This window comes from Sturnus vulgaris, chromosome 1, assembly GCF_052056855.1.
Source record: "Sturnus vulgaris isolate bStuVul1 chromosome 1, bStuVul1.hap1, whole genome shotgun sequence".
Lineage (NCBI taxonomy): Eukaryota > Metazoa > Chordata > Aves > Passeriformes > Sturnidae > Sturnus > Sturnus vulgaris.
Window position 1 is genome coordinate 100,707,394 of NC_142243.1, and position 17,588 is coordinate 100,724,981.

Sequence of the window (17,588 nt, forward strand, 5' to 3'; positions counted from 1 at the left end):
TTTGGAAAAACATACAGAAATCAAGAAAGCTGAATAGCTTTGATGATTAACAACTGAATTGTAAACTTATTTCCTTAAGTTCTTTTTGTACTTTTACTATGGACTGATTAAATATTGAATACCTTTACTCAAAGTACATTGCTCTCAGTCCCTCCTGTGTAAATTTCAATATGATGTAATACAATTTATACTAATTAAAAACACAAAAACACTGCTTCAGTGAACAGTAGCAGAATCGTTTTGGCAATATACACAGTGACACAGTAAAAAGCAATATTTCAGTAAACATAAAGACATGAATCAGAAGACCAGAACTCAAGAAATATTTTTTTAGACAATTTTGTATAGCCAAGTCGCTTGTCATTAGCAAGCTGTCAGTTGCAGGTCTTTGGTTTTCAAAATTAATTTTTCAATCATTGCAGCAAGTGAATGCAAAGTGAGTGCATCTGGCCATATGCTACAGGTTCATAATCACTGGCAAAAGCAAGTGCCTGTCAAGCTCTATTACCAGTATACCTACCTTTTCACTGGGAAAGTAATCATCTGCAAGCATTTTATTTTAATCACTCCAAGGCAAATTTCTTAGGAATTCTTTCTTTAGCCTCAGGATATCCTGAGGCCAGCTCACATGTTTGATTGCCATGATCTGTAAGAGGTCCTCAGTCATAGCCATTTCTCTCAATCAGATGTGCAAATGGAAAATGCATGTTGCACAAGGTCATTTCAATTCTGTGTCTGGACTATGATTAGTCTGGCCCATGAACTCTGAAAATGTCTATGAGACACCATAAAAATAAACAAATGCTTGTGTTGCCTATTTGAGGAAACAAAACAAAAATAAACAAACTAACAAAAAACCCCAAACAAGAACAACAGAAGCAGCAGCAGCAACAAAAGCAACAACAAAAACAACTACAAGAAGAAGTATTTAGGACTCGGTTATTACAGAAAAAGAAAAGAATATGCTGTAAGAGTATTGACTTGCATCATCCAGGCTCACAGCATCTGCCTAGCCTTTGAAGGAGGAAACTAACCTTTACATCAGAACCATGAAAGACTTTTAAGTTGCTAGTGGGGAGATTTCCTGCTAAGTGAGGCTTAGACACAAAGCATCAACTGTTCTACCCAGAACAAAACAAACTACAGCTAAAATCACTCTTCATTTACTGTCCACTCACAGAAAATAGGAAGAGTTTACTTTTTCAATCAATATATAGCTTGATTATTTTCTAACTCTGAAAGCATTGTTTTAGCTCAAAGCAATGACATTGCACAGAAACACACACAATGAATTAGCTAATGAATAAAACAGCACTAAAGAAAAAACACACCAAATGACAGACAAAATGACATTTATAACTATGTTCTACACCCAGGAATTAAGAATTCAATTTACTATAAATTTTTAAAGTACAGACTTGTCAAGAAGAAAAACAATAAACATAAAAAGGAGGAAGGAGATAATTTTAAGAAAAGAAAATTACATGTATAAATACACCTATTGAACAAATTTTTTGCATTAATAAATCTCTGGAATTTCAATGGGAATTTTTTATGCTTACTTGTGAATATTTAGTTATTTAGTATGTGTATCATTGTGACAAACAGAAAGACTGGACATCATCAACAATATCCACAGCTGTCCAGACACAAAAGCAAAAGCATGTTCCCTTTGTACCCATGCCAGGTAGCTGGAAGAGATCCAAATAGCTAATTTCAGCAGAGGAATTTGAACTGGTCTGTGTGAAACCACTGTTCATCATTTAGAAACTTCAAAATGTATAAAAATGGGAAGAAATTAATGCCTTATTTTCATGTAAGAAACAAAGGTGACATAAAGTTGACCTATTTTCATGACAAAGGGTAAAACAATCACATAAATATGAATTAGGATTAAATTGACTACAAATGCAAGAATGCAATGGTACACAATCAGCGTTACATTTTGCAGCAGTAATGTGATCATGACTTCACTTTTTTTCTATTATATTAAAATTTATATTAGAGAATCAGTGTTTCAAAATCTTAATCTTATTTAATCTGAAACTCTCTTTTCTTGGATTATAGATGTTGCAAAAATATTAGTTGCTTTACTCAATTAAGAACTCTTGATTGTTGCACTTTAACATCAAGTCAGTGCATTTCGGTTTGATAGCTATTTCTGATATAGCTATTATACTTGAGATAAAAAATGATTTGACATTATTTATTCTTCTTTATATGCAATTATACCAAACAAAGTACATTACAGAATAATATGACTGGTTATTGTACTTTCATTGGAATGCTGTGGGGCAAACAATGTCTTTAGATATGCAGCTGTTGGATCTCAGAAATCTGGAGTTTTTGAGCTTTCTGTGCTTCCAGGCACAGGCCCCCTGGAAAACACTGCACTGGACCTGAAACCTTGGAGAAGACTTGTAAATCTGAATAATGAGTTAGAAATCACAAATGTGTAGTGGGTTAGATGTGTGTATTTTCACTGAGTGATGGGTTTTAAATTCGAAGTTTTTGTAGTATAGTGGTGGATATGGGACAAGATGAAGAATTTTGGGTGGTGTCTTTTTCTTTATTCATCTTCTTCTTTTTCCTTCTTCTTCAAGGAACTTAGGTAGTTGTCTTTGGTTGGGCAATCAAATGTCACTCTAAGGGTCGTGGGAATCTATTATTGGGTCAAAAGGATAAATAATGTAGGTGTTAAACTTCTATTGGTTTGTTTAGCTTTAAAAGGCCTTAAAGCAAGCTCAGCTGTAGCCATTTTTCCCACTTCTAGCAAGGACCCAGAGGTGCTATTGTACTTTCTGTAATTCTTTAATAAGATATAATAAACATCCAAGCCCAAACACGAAAATTGTCTCAATCGCCCTTCTAATAATCCTGTCTGTGAGGGAAAACAGATGAGACTGATGACAAACCACTAACAAGTGATGCAAAGCCCAGCATACACCCCCACATGCAGCCACAGGTTTTCACATCACCAAAAGACACATTTTTATACCCAAGACAAAATCGTTCTATTTGTTTTACAGTAATGTCAATTTTTTTCACCACGTTTAAAAAAAATTGACATGAATAGTTATGTTTTAAGCAACAAAGTCGAATAAAATTCCTATAAAGTTATTTGGTTTTTGTATGTAAAGATTAAAATGTAAAATATCTCTAACATGTGAAACTTTGAATAAAAGATTATGTTCTCATGCAATTTCCAGAGTATAGACCATGTATTTGTCTGATGCTCTTTAGAAGCTGAAATTTAGATGTTGTAATCTGGAACAGAATGGTTAACACATTTCAAATTACATTTTTAATGTAACTGCACAAAGAAGTGCAGAAATACCAGTACTGCATTTCTCACTTCTGTTTTTTGGTTTGGGGTTTGTTTGTTTGTTGGTTTGGAGGTTTTTTATGATGGTAGCAGCAAAGCTGAAAACAGGACTGTATTCTCTAAGGAGATATCTCTGTAAGTGTAAAAGTAACAGTTGACTGCTATTTTAACGTCTTTTTTTTTCCCCTTTGGTGGCAAAGAGGTTTTCGGCTGAAATTTCCAGAATCCTTAGTGTTTGACTTTGTCCTTTCTGAAGTACAACTGACAGCATAGCTTATACCAGTCAAAATTTGCTAGGTTATTTTCATATTGATGTTTCATTCCTTACTCTCTTCTTGGAATCTCTAGTATTTGAGTTAATAGTGTTTAATTTTTTCTACCAATTTTTACTTTAAAAACATCAGGAATGTCATATTAGCTTTAACTAGTTTATGCAATGGAGTTTAGACAAGTCACAGAAAAATGAGTCATCTAGTCTCCTACTTTCTTTAAAAGAGCAAGAAATAAGAACATCAAGTTGTCTCTAAAAGATTTCTCTAAGAATAAGTCAGGAAGTGCCACTGGAAAAAGAAAGCAAAACTTTTCCCAGAAATTTAAAATTCAGATGTTCTTTTCCATATGATGAATTGGAAGAAAGAATTATCTCATTCTACAATTTATTGTAACAGTACAGGGTGAACCTTGGTGCTCTTTTTTGTGTCTTTTTAAGATCTAGTATATGTCTTTTAACAAAAAGGGAACAAATAGCACACAATTTTCAAGATGGGGCCCTGCTGAGTATACTCAGACAGGGTTTTTGCTTTGTGACCTATTGCTTTCTGAATCACTCTAACTTGTTTTACTTTTACAACCATTCTTGAGCCATTGTTCATGTGAAACTGTATGTCAAAACACCAGGAACATTCTGCAGAGAAGAAACACACCACCACCACTGCATGCATAAAGGTAGACTTGGAGGCAGAGGGAGGTTCCCCTTGCCTGCCTTATTTTATCTTTGTACATGTTGACCTTTATATTCCCTACTACCACCCAGTGACTTAGTTGCATAACATTTCTGAAATCCTTCATTGCCAGTTTTCTTGAATATGAATTTGAATGCTATACTGAAGAGCTTACCATTAACAATATATGTTGTGCCACACAGCTCTGTGGGTTTGCTTTCCAGATTTTTCATGAATATCTACCATTCTGTAGTAAATGATAGGTTGATAAATATAGGCTGATGACTCAGGAAATGTTTACAAAATTTGCTGAACTTTGTCACAGAGATTCAGGAAAAAAAAATGGGATTTAATTTATTTTATTTGTCCAGTGTGAAGTGTGTCTTAATTTTATACTGTAGGCTTTTATATATGTAGATATATAGATATAGATATTTTCAAATGTGTGAATATAGATATTTTCAATTATTCTCAGTCTGTGAAGAAAGAATATATATCATTTCGAGTACTTAAAGTATTTTCAGTCTGAATAGTGTCATGTTCTTCAGACTAATTATAAAATAAATATCTTGATTTGAAAATAAATTATAAAAAAGAGAAAATTTTATGTTTTAAACAATGCTCTATAGCATCAAAGTCACCAGAAAAGGAATTTTTTAAAATCTAGACCTGTTAGATTTCTAAGTTGCATTGTGATATGAGACAGAAGGAAGCCTCTTTTTCTGGCTCTCTCTGTTTTATGTATGTCTACAGAAACCTGATTAAAAATTGTGATTCTTGACCACTGGATTTTTTTTTATTTATTTCATCAGCTTCCCTTTTCCTTTTTCTTTAATAATGAGCATCACAGAGCAGTCGAACATAGAAAAGTGAATTAGACACTCAAGTCTTCTCCTTTTTTTCAGGCTGAACAGCTCGAGTAAAGGAAGCACCAATATTTCAAGTCTTCAACAGCCAACATGAGTCAGTTACTGTTTTGTTTCTCCCATTTTCCTGCTTATAAAGAAAAGCAAATTGTAGCCTGGGGTATAAAGGAATGATCTATATAAGCATGACGTTTTTCTGCTTGCCAGCAGGACTTATCAAAAAATGAGTGACAGTAATATCTACTAAGATATTTAGATCTCTGCATGGTTGAGCAATGGGTCATTTCAGTGGAGGTGTGACTGATGGACTTAGCAAGCCTTATAACTTTACACCACTTTATTGTTTTACTGAGAACTGCATTCAGTTCCTGGTACAAATGTATGCCTCTCTCAGGGAAAGTGATAGAAGCTATTTTGCAGTATTCAATTTGGTTTGAGAGTCAGAAAACTCAATGTTTACTGAGTAGCTCATTAGCCACTTAGTCAAAACAAGCCAGTTGGACAAAGGTTTTTTTAAGTTGATATTTTTTTAAGTTGATCAGCAAGCAAATTGTGGCTGAAATGGATTACAGAACAGCTCAGCTGGTAGACTACACTGCAAGGATATCTCCAGTGAGAAGATCTTTAAGGTGTTTTGTGCCCCTCCAGCCATGCACAGGACCTGTGCACACATAGTTACAGATTGTGTAGACTGTCAGTCAGCATATAGAAATATTCCATCACAAAATCTATGCATATCTTTTCCCCATGGCATTTGTAAGAAAATTTCCACTATTTCTTTCTTATTTTTTTACTATTGCTCACCAAAACAGTAATTGAAATAGCTTAAGGCATTTTCTGTAAAAAAATCAGCAAGCCTTACTGGAATTTTTATTCTAGTTTAACTTTGACCAAAGAGAATAAGCAGTTGGCTTAATGATGTCCTTCATTGTCAGAAACAGAAAAGATTTCTTTCCTGTAAAAGTTTTTCCTTCCAAAAAATTACTTTTAGCTGCATTTCCATGTTGAAAATAGATTTTCAGCCATGATTTTTCAAAGTGGTGTCTGGCACATCAACTAATGTGAGTGAACCGATCACTTTCCTACCTGTGAAAATATTGTTCATGCCAGCACAGAAAGCATTGTTGATATGTATGCCACAGTATCATCAGTGAGTGTCATTTGCATGTCAACATCTGGAAAAATGCTAAATTCATGATTTAAAAATCTTGGAAGAAGATAAATAAAAAACTATTCTACTTTTTAAAATAAAAACAACAATAAATAGAGCTCCAGTTAACCCTTTTATGATTTATACAGATTCTCTATTTTGTTGAGTTAGTCAACCAACATTTTCTAATTCTCATTTTTGTTCATAGGATTGCTCTCTCCAGCTGTGTAAAACCATAAGATTTTCCATCTCTTAAACCTCCTGGAGGTGTGCAGCATCACTTTCTAAGTCCCTATCCTACAGAATCACCTTGGTTGTGGCACAAGGGAACAACAGGATGTTGTGGATGGGGAGCAGTGGAAACAATGCATGACTACTACAGGCAAGCTCCCATCTACCTCCTGTGACAGTAGACTGCTGTGAGGCCTGACGTCTGCTCAACTGTAAAAGATAATTTTACAGAGTCCAAATTATTCCTGGAAGATGAAGCAAGATCCAGTGACTAAAAAATTACAGATGGCCTCAAGCACTCATGCAGGCCAAAGTCAGCTTGCAGCTTTTGAGAGCAACTGCTTGCAGAACAGAGCTCTTTGCCAATGGATTTGCCAGATATAAATTATTTTTTTGAAGTGCTGCCCATTTGTTTTCTATATCATTTCAGTTGTTAAGCTTGAGAAAATGTCAAGAAGATTATGGATCTTGCAAGATTTTTTATTTGAATGGACCGTAGGTGCAAGGGTATTGTGTTGGTAAAGCTCTGTGACCGTACCAGGAGTATCCGTCTGAGATCAACTGTAAATTTTCTTATACTTTTGTTATTTGCAAGACATGCAAGTTATTCATTTTCTTGATATTCTGGATATTTTTACTGAAACAGAATTTTTACTTCCCAAGTGCTGAAAAGATGACCTAAAGCAAAAGAAAAATGCTAAAGTCTCTTTTATAGCCTAGCATTTTATTTGGAAGCTCCCATCCTAAAAATAACTGTAAACTGAGTCTCAGACTTCTCAACCCTCATAAACAAAAAAGTTCAGCAATTCTGATAGGCTTTTAGACATTATTAGTGACATGCACAGACTGAAGATTCTCCTTTCAAGAAAGCCATTAACACCCTACTTTATGTACATGAATCTTCCAAGATGTTTTAGTTTCTCCCTCCCCTTGTGAGAAACTCCAGGAAACAAACTTCTAGGACTCATCACACAATCAATATTCAGTGCATTAAAACCTCGACATATCTCAATGTAGATGCTGAACATTTAATCTCTGTCACTAGCCCTGTGTACTTTCTTGAGTACACAGAAGGAATTTCAATAAATATTTTATAGATCTCTTCAAAGGCTTATTTTTTTCACTTTTGTCATCTGTGTTTTTGACTCCTTTTCACCAAAAGGTCCAATAATCATATGGACAATTATAATGATATTTTTTAGGTTTTATAGCTTGACACTAATGCTTTAATGAGGTTCTTTTTTATTTTAATTTCGTTTTTCTTGAAAAAAAGCATCAGATGCTTTCAGCTGAAAGCTCTCTGGTTTTAGGGTTTAGTTTTCCTCATCCATAATTGCCATTAACACCTCTCTGAACAATCCTTCTAATAGTTTTATTTTTCAATACTTGCTCTTTCAAACTTTTTTTAAGCTGCAGTATTGATTGTGGTGGGAATTATCTTTCCATTATAAGAATAATTCTTAAAAGTTTCTCATTTAATTCTGGGGGTTTTTTAATAACTCTAGGCGAGATCTAATATATTGAATTTGTCTAGATGCTCTGCTAGGATTTTTCCTTTATTTTTCAGAACAATTACCTTCCCAAATTTTGCTCTGAGATGGATGAAACAAATGAATAAAGGTATTAGATCTCCCCTATATACACCACCACCACCACCACCACCACTTTCATGAACTTACAAATCATTCTAGCACTTTCAAGTCTTAGAAATATAAAAATATAAACTTCATGAAGTACAAATGAACATATGACTGTTTATTGCTGCATTTCACAGACTTTGGATTTTTATTTTAAACAACTTACACTTCAGTTAGTAAACTTGCATCTGAAGAAAACCTGGGCAAGCCTAGAGAAGTGGGAGTTTAGTGCTGCTTTGTAAAAGTATCATTCATTATTGTTCCTATCATTCCTCAGTTATTAATAAACATTTTCTGTTTCACTAAATTGCAAGTGATTTATTGTTTTTAAAGACAGAAGAGAAAAATACATGCAAACACAATCTCTTAAGCACTAAACATCCAGTGAGAGACCTGAATTAGGATATTACAGCAGTGATTGAGGGAAATTTTACTTTTCAGCTTTATTCACAGTTTCCTAGTATACTCTATTTTGCCCCCTTCAATCAAGATCTCTCCATTCAGTAGTTTGTTTAAGTCCAGGGAGCTTGTCTCAAGGTTCTGATTAATTTTCTGTGTATTTCCTCTGTCACTTGTACCTCATTCTCTTTGTTTTGGTTTGCTTTTGTTTTGGGTTTTTTGTGGTTTTTTTTTTTTTTCCCTGAGGATAGTTTGTTTGCACCTACAGGTATTTAATATACAAAGTAAAATAAAAGTCACAACAAACAGCTCCATCCAGTGGTTCTCTTTGTGACTGTATTTCCCATTTTCACTTCGAGCAAATAATTTAGACGAATGCTTTGGAAACTGTGTGTGAAGAATATAAATATCAATATGAAGTAGACAAACATTCGCCATAAGTTTCATTTTTCTCCCATAACTTCACTTTTCTACAACACTAATTTCCTGTTTATGATTATGAGCGGCAACAGCAAAACACTTGTAACCCAAAGATAAGAGGGAGCTTTTTTATTCTAAGCTGCCTGATATGGCAAATACTGTAGAAAGTTAGAGAGGAGGCACTTCCCTATATAATATTTTTGCTTTTAACTTAGAAATTTAGAAGCAAAGGTATTTAGTTTTACTTTGATTTTGAGTCTAAAGATGGGTTTTTTTAATCAGAGACCAATATCTAGATTTTAGTAAATAATAGGCAATATTTTTATTGCCGTAGTCATTTGCGGGTGCCTTTCTGCAGCAATATTACAAATAAAATCGTGAAAAAGCTTCAAAGCATTTTGAAGGGGAAGCAGCTGGCATTGCTTAGAGATTAATCTGAAAAGACTAGATTTCTAATTTATAAAACTGGGACAGCACATGTCAGGGAACCATCAGCAGGGATTTTGGGAAGCTTCACCTCTAGCTCCATCTTTTTGTCCCATGGACCCTTGTTTATTGAGAAATTCAAAGAACTGTGCTTAAAGAGAGGACTTCATGATCAATTCGTTTAAAATGAAGGCATAATACAGGTTTAGGAAACTTGTGCATACCAACCCATTTGAAAACCTTTATATATCAAATCTATCATGCTACATATTTTCTTTTATGAATGAAATAAAGCTGTTATGAATAAAATATAAGCAAGAAGACATGAGACAGGCTCCTTCTTTATTGCTTGGTCATCTTCTTTTCAAGTTAAAAATGATGAAATATTCTTTTCTGTAAATTTGACATGAAAATTACAAATAAAATTACTGTGGTTCTAGTTTGTAACAATAATTTTCTGAAATTATCTACCAAGTAATGCTTTAATTATTGAAGAATTACATTTTGACTACTAAAATACTGCTCAAGACTAGGAATTTATGCGTCTTCACAAACTCTTATTATTGCTCTTAAACTTCTATTTATGCATTTTATCTTTGCCATCAAGTTTTGTACTCATGGCTATAAATTCATATGTATTTGTTTCTTTTCCTTAATAGAAAGTACTTGAATATCAAACTGCTCTGAAAGTCATTCTTGGATTGCCACAGAATGAATGCAATTAATTTACTGATAAGCAAGGCATAGCTTTTCATTATGCCTAGATTTAAATATAATAAATAATCATAATAAAAATAATCTGGTTACTCTAAAACAAGTTTGGCCAAATTATTCTCTGAAGTATACAAAAAAAAAATTAGACAAGCAAGTATAAAACTGTATCTTTAAAGATATCTTTCTCTGGGTAAATGGAGAAATTATCCTATTTTTAAAAATACTATGTTGTTTTATCTTAATTCCATATTTTTAATATTCTACTAATATTGAAAGTAACATTTGTTCACTCAGAATAAGATATCAAAGGCAGAGAAATACAATTCAAAGCATTAGGGTACTGTACTGTCAGAAATTATAGGAACACAATACGTTGTTATTCCAACACAAGATTGGGCTGAAATGCAAGCCAAGTAGAAAGACCTGTAGGTAGTTCAGCTCCAGGTGATAAATTCTCCAAAGATCAGCACATTTCTCCATTGAAGATGGATGTGGTAGTCTGGGATCTGATATTCAATTTGTTGCTGTTCTTCTTATAATAATTTTCCAGATTGAAAATTTTTCTAGCCAAAATTTACGTCCATTTCTGCACCATACTGTACACAGTTCCAAAACTACTGTTGTGGAACTGATCATGAGTGAATGTGGAAAAATACAACAAAAATGACAAGACAGTAGTACTTTCCAATAGAAGAGTTATGCAAATCCATGACACAGCAATAAGTCTAGAGACAGCAGCTGGTAGTTCCAATTACATCTTACACAAGGGAACTTCTCTTGTTCTAGGTCAGAATTTTCATAATTTAGGAGCAACAATATGTGATAAAAGCATATAAACCTGTACAAAGCAAGTCAACAAGAATCACTAGGTATTTCATCATCAAAAGAAAAAATCTACAAAGTATTCATAATATACTTAATTTAACAAATGTTAGTAGACAACATTTCATGGCTTTATTGAAAGACAAAAAAATCCCACAGACTTCTGATTTTTCACTTATATATGCATTATCTAATTAATTTTTTATGTTTGGACTTGTTCATATGTAAAAGGAATGCAGGTTTATGTTTTAGCCATCTGACAACATTGCTGCAGTAGTAATGTGAGCCTATTTTCACCTTCTTGGGCTTGAATCAGTAGGCCAAATATTCAGTCTGAGTTTGACGTGACTGCAGAGCAGACAAAATATCAGTATCAAGACTGCTTGGAAGAGGCACGGCAGGGCATGGCTGCATGCTGTCCTAGTCATACCCATCACAGCAGACAGCTTGGCACACCCCTTAGGAGGTGGTGAGCTGCCAAACTTTCACCACAGCATCTTGTTCAGAAAAGATGAGCTATTGTGACACTAAAACACTACAAAGGAAAAAAAATCTGACCAAAAAGGTTTTTGACTTTTGCTTCAGAACATGTGTATCACCTGAAATACTCTGTACCTGAAGTACCAATCATAGCTAGTTAAAATCGAGATCTATATTTATTATATATTCATGTGTGAATTACATAATTTCCTCACATTTTCTGTGAGTGGCACTTGAAAATATGAATCTATTTTAGCTTTAATCTTTGAAACAGTAAAAGAAACAGAAAATTAAAATTCCTATTGCGTTTGCATAGATTTTTAGCAAGGAAGTTTGCATCTGCTGACTGAAAAATAAACCAACTATCATTACACTAAGTATGCATTACTTCCCATGCTCACTGCCAACTTTAGAATTATCGTCTGAATCATAACATATAATTTCCCAGAGCTGGCACTTCAGGAAAATAGTCACTCTTCAGATTAGATGCTTACCATAGAAAAATGCCAACAGAAAAATAGCAGGAAATTAATATATTACATACACAATTTTTACTTGCAGATCTGAGAAAGGTACAGGAAGAGAGAAAGAGCTCCTCTAGGTTTCAGTGCACGTTAAAGTACATGGAAATGGGCGGAAATGTTCTTACTGCTCCATCAAGAAGGCAAGCTGTACCTGATAAGAGGAGTCATAAATAGCGCAGGTTTCCTTTGACTTCTTCAGCTCCTACATCTTTCAGTCACAGGCTGTCTCAGAGATGCAATTGAGATGTTTATCCCCAAACCAAAACATGTCTTTCTCTGCCAACTGCAATCTGGGGTACTACAGAGACTACTCCTTCTGATTCACTTCCAGAGGATATTAATGTAGACGGACCACATTGTAAGATGTAACCTAGACCTGCTAATGAATTAATAGGGCTTCTCTTTCGCTTTCATAGCCACGGACTATTGATTTCTGCAGCAGCGAAATATATGAAGTTAGTCTGTGCTATAAATAGATTTGTCTTCCTGCATTAAATCTCGCAAAATTGAAGGATAGAAATTCAGCATAAACCCCCCATTCCTATATTTGCTTTATATATTATTTCAATAAATCAAAGATGGAAATTATAAGAGGATTTTACATAATTTAAAAAGAAAAAAAATTTAAAGGATCACTTACAAGAATTTTTTAAACTTATCTTTAAAATCCTGGTTTTAAGTGTCTCAGAGATAAAGTCAAACAGTGGTAAAGAATCCGTTTTCTCAAAGCAAAGAGCATTAGTAAAGGGTTTTGTTACTCAGAGAAGCTGAGATCAGAGAAATTTTGGTCTTGGTAACACTTGTGTGGAAAGTATTTTAGAGTGTCTATGCTTACCCTGGAATATAAAAAACTTCTTGCATTTTTCACAATTTTGCAGTTATTTCCTTAATCTCTCTTTGCCTGGCACCTAGTTGATCAGCTCTTCCTCTCTTTGGGAACTGGTCTCAAAGACTGAAAATACAATTTCTAAACAAAATAATCAGAATTACATGCGTCTGAGGTGAAGGGAATGGGCTATAACCTTAGAAAACTTCAACTTAAAACTGCAATTCCTTTTCCTATGAAGCCCATCTTTACAGTTTCCAGCCTGTTAGGCACACAAACCACAGAGATTGCATGTGGGGTCATTTCAGGTATTTTTGCTGTTAATCAGCTACCAGTGGTTAGAATGAAAAAGTTACATTTACGGAGAAAATATTTCAATTATGCAAATGGATAGGGAGGAACATGCCACTCCACTAGACCTGTGATGCAGATGATGGCTTCCTCCTTGTCCTTGACTAAGTTTTTATCTAGTGCCTCTCAAATGCTTTCATGCTTTTAGTAAAATGAGTCACTTCTCCATTTCACAGATATTTTTTAGATATAAAACCTGTATGCTATAATAGAGAAACAGAAGAGAACCAGGATGCCTCAAATGCACACTGTGTTGTCATTTAAAGAACTTTTCCACAAAGGAAAGCAGGACTGCTTCACAAAGCAGAGAAAATTAATATCCAGAATTACTTTCTGGAAAAAATATAACCAGTTCTGTTTCATGGTTCCCTCAGGTATTCCATAAGCTGAATAGGCATCGAAGTGAATAAACTATACAAAGCTAAAACTTCACAGTCTGAGATGTTATAAACACAGTTTAGAGGAAGTTGCCATTACCCATATGGCACAGGACTCCATTCACCTGCATTATCAATACAGTATCTATTCTTCAGAGCTACATTTAAAAAGAGCTGCTTTTCTCCCTCCAGTTCGTGATTTATAATAATAAAAATAATAATGTCTCTAAAATAGAAATATAATTTATCTCTTAGTCTTTTCTTATTCCTCATTACCTGATGATTTTATAGTATGGAGATTTATTAAGAACAGCAGTTTATTTTCGAAAAATAAAAGTGACTTATGCCCTTCTAGATATTTTGATAGCAGCATTGGGAAGCTTATTCAAAATTAAGTCACCTAGTTTTATACATAAAATAAAGAAACTGACGAAACACATGGCTATTAACTTCACAAAGAGCATTTCCTCTTTGAAATTATAATCATGAATGTAATAAACTCATAATCTCTTGGAAAAAAGTCCTTTTGAAAATAATTGAAACAAATATCTCAGGTATATAATGACTAAGAAATGCAAATAAACTAGAGAGGTATGTATCAAGAGAAAAAGCACACATTCTATAATGAGACAGGACATGAATATTGTTCCTCAAATGCAGTCCATAAAGTTATGCACCTTAGGCAGAGGCAATAGTCAGGAGAGCATAGCCAGCAGTCAGCAATTACCTCATTGAGGTATCCAACAGTAATATTAGCACTGATAGAAGAGGAAAGAATTAATGTATTTCACCAAACCATGTGATGCCATGCTCTAGCATCAAATCATAACAAATTTGAGTCATGCAAATCTAAAATGAAAAGAAATAAGAGGTTAATCCATCTTGAGAGAAATTCCCAAGCTTCTCTGCTATGTGATTCTGGACAGCTGGAGGTGAAAAGATGTACTTTTCTCAAGGTTTGCAATCAATGATGCAGGGTGTGGAGACTCAATACTGTACCTTTTATGCTAATCTCTGCACTTGATTATAATTATAACAACTTATACTGGTTTTTTAATCTATTTTTGTACCTTTGTTCCATTATTGCAAAGCATATGCTTCAGTATAAACTTGTTTTTTGGCCTAAGTTGTAGAACAAAGTCTGGAAATGTAAACAAAAGTATTTTGTTTACAATGTTCAACAACCCTTAAAACCAAGATGTTGATGAGCAGCACCAATCACCTCATTTACCAAAATGTGCCAGAGCCTCTCTGACCTACCATGTGAATTGACCTAAAAACTGAAAATGTGAGAGTCCATGCAGAATGGTTGAGTGACCAGGATTCACACAGAAAATTGTCCAACTTTCAGCAAATAATTCAACCCAAAACATCTTAATAAAAACTTTTGCAATACTGTGAGAAAAAAAAATATTTGCGTCTCTTTTTCTTTAAAATTAGGAATCTCAGCTGGCTGCTGCAGCATATAATCTGATGTGGTTTGGATTAAAGCAATTTTCCTTAAAAACAGAGCAGCACTAAAATCTAATTTCTTAGATTTGGGATTAAAATCATAAAGTAGTCTAGTAGGAGACAAACCTATGCCATGCTAATCTGGTATCTGAAATTGCATCTAGCTAGAGTTAGATCTTGACTATCAACACCCCAGTTCATCCTCCTAACCACAATTCTTTTAAAAGTCTTTTCCGGCATACCTTTCAGTCCCCAGCAAAGAGAAAAAAAGTATTTCTGTGTTCATGTCAACCTGGAAATGAACTCCATGCTCTCTCTCTCTGGTTTAAGCATTAAAAATTTCAAATGGTCTCTAGGCAAGCAAGGAGGCATATTGTGCTGCGCTTTTTATTACATGAAAAATATGGACAAATCATTTCATTGTTAAAAGAACCCGCAGCCTCCAGATTCTGAAATAGCACTTCATTCCTCAGACACTAAAACTGTTCCTCTCTGAAGAGCCTTTTGTGACACAAACACGCAGAAAACCTTCTGGCTGTTTTATTATCTTACAGAGCCGTGTGTTCTTTTGCAGAGGCCCCACGCCTGCTGCAGCACCAGCACCGTAAATAAACAACACGCTGCCAGGCTGGAAAGGATGAGCCCTTTCAACAAGCCTCCATGGAGAAAGGCATCTCAGAGCTGCCTGCTGCTTGCAAGAGTGAAGTGTGATGAGCAGAGGGAGTGGGGCAGGCACGGACAGCCCCTCAGGAGAATGCTGGCTGGGAAAGGTTTTTAATTTATCTGCTTCCCTTAGCAATCATCCTGAGGATATTACTGCACACTGATGGCCTTTCCCTTGGGTGCTTTCCCTCTTTGTTTGCTCTCTCCTCTCAGATGTACATGCACAATGCTGGCAATAGATATACTGCTAGGAAGGGTTTGAAATCAGGTAAAGACAAACCTGGGTAACTGGCAGTGTGTGGGAAATCATGAGCAAAAGCTACCTTCAGAGGTGGTGGGGTGCCCTTTTGGAAGTCTCACAAAGGCATAAAGTATGCTGCTAGTGCAAGTATTTTTGTTTCTTTTTATGGCTAAACACGGAGCACTTTCTGCTTGCTTGAACAATTGATGGATTTTTGTCTGGTCAGATGGCAAGACTCATAAGAGTTTAGATCAGAAAAGCTCTGATGTGCTGTCATGCATAGCATCCATATCTCCATGCTGTCAACAAGAGGAGGACTTACAATGCTAGAACCTACAGAGGTGGTATTTGCATTCTTCTGCATGTCTCAGGAACAGCTGATAGAGGTCATCTGGCTCCTCCACTACTTAGCAAATGGGATTTGGAGATGCTGTCACTTTATTCAAGGCAAGCCAAGACAAGCTATGAAAGGTACCATGTCAGCTGTAACAGGGAATCCTGAGCTGTAGTGTAGTAGTGCTGAATAAATTCTGGACAACTTCAACACTAATAGAATTATAGAATAGCTTGGATTGGAAGGGACATTACAGATCATCTAGTTCCAACCTCACTGCCATGGGCAGGGACAGCTTTCATTAGACTTGGCTGCTCAGAGCCCCTCAATCTGGCCTTGAACCCTTCCAGGGATGGAGCATCCACAACTTATCTGGGCAACTTCTTCCAGTGCCTTGCCATCCTCACAATCAAGAATAATCCTAATATCTAATCTAAACCTACTCCCCTTCAATTTAAAGGTATTTCCTCTTGTCTTGTCACTACATAACCTTCTGAAAAGTCCTTCTCCATCTCTCTTGTAGGTCCCCTTTTAAATAATGAGAGGCCCAATTAAGTCACCCCAAAGTCTCTTCTCCAGACTGAACAATCCCAATTCTCTAATCTTGTCCTCATAGGTAATGTGTTCCAGCACTCTAACCTTTTTGGTTGCCCTCTTCTGGACTTGATCCAACAGGTCCATGTCTTTTCTGAGCTGGGGACCGCTGAGCTGGATGCAGCACTCCAGGTGGGGTCTCACCAGATCAAGCGGGAAGATCCCCCTCCCTTGAACAGCTGGCCACACTGCTTTGGATCCAGCCCAGGATAGGACTGGCTTTCTGGGCTGTGAGTGCATGTTGCCAGGGTGTGTCCAGTCTGTCCAGCCATTTGTGAGCACATTGCAGCATCCCTGAGTAGCCTGATGACATGAGCTCTGTCTATGTAGGGCACAGCTGGTGTCCCTGGAGCTATACATAGCAACTCCTGAAGCCTCTGCCTGACATGAAAGTGCCTCTCTGGTCTGATGTGGTGAATCCCAAAGTCACATCAAATTCCTTTTACTATCATTTAGGAATTTTCTGTACACAAATTAAATATTTGGTTCATAATCTGTATAAATGTCTAAGAGCCTTCCTTTGCTAGAGAGTTAATATTCTTTGCAGACCTCAAGAAGAAACCAATATTTGACACAATCTTTCTGAGAAGGCTAGCTGACCTACCTCCAGGGTACCAGTCCTACCCATCTTCAACCCCATATCACTGAGACAAAGAGTGCTATTGCAATGCTACTGTGTACAGTGCCAGCTGTACAAGAAATCAATTTTTAAAAATCAAAATGGATCCATCCCAGCAAGTAAGCTACACTGAGTAGAACTAAAAAAGAGATATGTCTCCCAGGCAAGTAATCAATGAGTGGAATTTGTAGCATCC

General features: G+C 35.5%; 1 protein-coding gene across 1 annotated transcript in view; it reads right to left on the bottom strand.

The window, feature by feature from the left end:
• Positions 1-17,588, bottom strand: part of SOCS6 (suppressor of cytokine signaling 6) — a 119,672-nt gene that overhangs the window by 2,561 nt on the left and 99,523 nt on the right. The gene's annotated exons all lie outside the window — the stretch shown is intronic.